The following is a 2,878-nucleotide window of genomic DNA, read 5'->3' as shown; positions in this document are numbered from 1 at the left end:
TGAGGGACATGGTCTTGCTTTGACCCAGGCTATAGTGCAGTGGCATGATCATAGCTAACTGCAGCCTCAAACTCCTAGGCTCAAGCAATCCTCATGCTTCAGCCTTCCAAGTAGCCACCATGCCTCGCTAATTTTTTTTATTTTTAATTTTTTTGTAGAGACGAAGTCTCACTATGTTGCCCAGGCTGGTTTTTCCCAGGCTGGTCTCTTAAATCCTGGCCTCAAGTGATCCTCACACCTCAGCCTCCCAAAGCTCTGGATTTAGAGGCAGGAGCTACCATGCCTGGCCCCTTAAGTTTTATTTGATCTCTGAATTGTCTCCATTTTCAGGTTTCTATTTATTTGTTTATTTTTGAGACAGAGTTTTTGCTCTTGTCACCCAGGCTGGAATGCAGTGATACCATCTCGGTTCACTGCAACCTCTGCCTCCCAGGTTCAAGCAATTCTCCTGCTTCAGCCCCCCAGGTAGCTGGGATTATAGGCGCCCGCCACCACGCCCGGCTAATTTTTTTGTATTTTTGGTAGAGACGGGGTTTCACCATTTTGGCCAGGCTGGTCTTGAACTTGAAATCGACCTCAGATGATCCACCTGCCTTGGCCTCCCAAAGTGCTGGGATTACAGGCGTGAGCCACTGCGCCCGGCCTCCAGGTTTCTTTTTGTAACACAGAGTTCTGGCTTTCATTGTAGAGTCTTTCCTGAGTATATGATCATCCTTAAATATCATTTATATTTATGAGAGAGGCACTAAAAAGTGCTTCTGTGGGAACTCTGTGTCCACTGGTCGGTCTTAAAGACTAGTGGACATTCCCCCAGGGTGATCAGGAAGCAGGTTCCTTGAGGAACCCCCAAATGTCAGTATTTTTAGTACCGATAGCTGTAAATAATGAAATTATCAAACAATAATACAACGCAATTCCTTTGGGATTCCAGATCGAACTAGCCCACCAAGACATATCATAATGAAGTTGCAGAAAACTAGAAATCCTAAAAGTGTCCTAAGAGGGGGAAAAAATTCATAATCCAAGAACTAGAATTCAAAATGGCATGAACCTTCTCAATAGAACACTGGAAACTAGAAGACAGTGGAGCAACTGACATCGTCTTCAAAATTGTGAAGAAAGTTATCATCTTAGAACTTCTGCAGCCAAATTATCATTCAAGAGTAAGCATAGAACAAAGACATTTTCATACATTCAGGGTCTCAGACTATTGACCCTCCGTGTACCCCTTTTCCCTGCTCCTGGAGAATACACTCCAATAATATTAGCTGAACAGCTGGCCCGGAAAACAATCCCGTGCAGGCAGGAACCAGAGGACAGAGGATCTTGGGGTGGCCGGGGGTGGGGTGGTGTGGGGACATCAGGAAATAACAATCAAGGGTACCACCTGCGTAACCATACTGAGAAGAGAAAGGAGTTTTACAGTTCTGACGGCTGTAGCAAATTAAGCCAAAGGAAGACAAAAGGAGGTTATTCTTAATGCCAGGAAAATTTAAAAGTTGTATAAAAATATGTAATTATGGTATGTTATATGTAGGTCTTAAAATCACCTGTAAACACCACATACAGAGTCACATTCACATAAGTAACCACTACCGAAAGGAGGGAGGAGTCAAAAGTGTGTGAGAGTAAGGATGAAGACAGATAGTCTTACTTTTCATAGTAGAAAGTCAATAGTTAATGGCAAAAAATTTAAAAAATAATAATATAGTCGTAGTATTTATATAAAAGGAGGTAAACAACAGAAGCAACCGCTAAAAGAACAGTCTTTGGAGCACTGTCTGTGGAGAATGACAAGTGAGGTGGGAAGGGCTAAGGCAGGGGCCTGCCGTTTTTGGTAACAGACTTTGTTTTTGTTGTTGTTGTTGTTTGTTTGTTTTGAGATGGAGTCTCACTCTGTCACCCAGGCTGGAGTGCAGTGGCACAATCTCAGCTCACTGCAACCTCCGCCTCCTGGACTTAAGCAATCCTCCCACCTCAGCCTCCCCGGTAGCTGGGATTACAGGCATGCGCCACCATGCCTGGCTGAGTTTTATATTTTTAGTAGAGGCTGGGTTTCACCGTGTTGGTGAGGCTGATCTTGAACTCCTGACCTCAAGTGATCCACCCGCCTTGGCCTCCCAAAGTGCTAGGAGTGAGTTACAAGTGTGAGCCACTGCGCCTCCAGACTTTGGAGTAGTTCTATTTGGTGTTTAAAACTCTGCCCATGTATTACTCTGAAACAAATGAGATTTAAGTTGAAAAAGCAAGCAAGCTGGCAGAGGAAGGTCCTGACCTTGGGTGTAGGTGCTGGGAAAAGGTGCTCTGCCTCCTCAGCGATCTGTTCCCATCAGGCCAATGTCCCAAAGGGGCAGAGGACAGATGGTATGGGAGCAGCCAAGGGCATTCTTTCCTTTTCTCAGGCATCCGCTCATAAAATTCAGGTGAGTATAATGTGTGCTCTAAATTGGGTCAGTTTTTCTTAATGCAGCTGCAGCATGCACATTAGAAGAACAGAGAACAGAAATGCTGCCAAGACTCTGGCATCAGATTTCTTTCAGACTTTTTATGGTGTTGGGGATTCCTAATTTTCCATTTTCTTCAGATTTTTTTTTAGTAAAGAACTGAGAAACAGTAGGAGTCTACTAGAAAGCCTCTGTTTTTTACCAACATCTGGGCTTTTTAGATTATTTTTTTTGAGACTGGGTCTCTCTCTGTTGCCCAGCCTGTAATAAAGTGGCATGATCTCTGCAACCTCGAACTCCTGAACTCAAGCAATCCTCTCACCTCAGCCTCCCAAGTAGCTAGGACTACAGGTGCATGCCACCAAGCCTGGCCAATTTTATTATCATTATTATTATTATTTTGTAGAGATGGGGTCTCCCTATGTCGCCCAGGC

Source organism: Mandrillus leucophaeus, unplaced genomic scaffold (assembly GCF_000951045.1).
Source record: "Mandrillus leucophaeus isolate KB7577 unplaced genomic scaffold, Mleu.le_1.0 Scaffold433, whole genome shotgun sequence".
NCBI classification, from domain to species: domain Eukaryota; kingdom Metazoa; phylum Chordata; class Mammalia; order Primates; family Cercopithecidae; genus Mandrillus; species Mandrillus leucophaeus.
The sequence above is the reverse complement of the archived record's forward strand: the minus strand, read 5'-3'. Positions refer to the sequence as shown.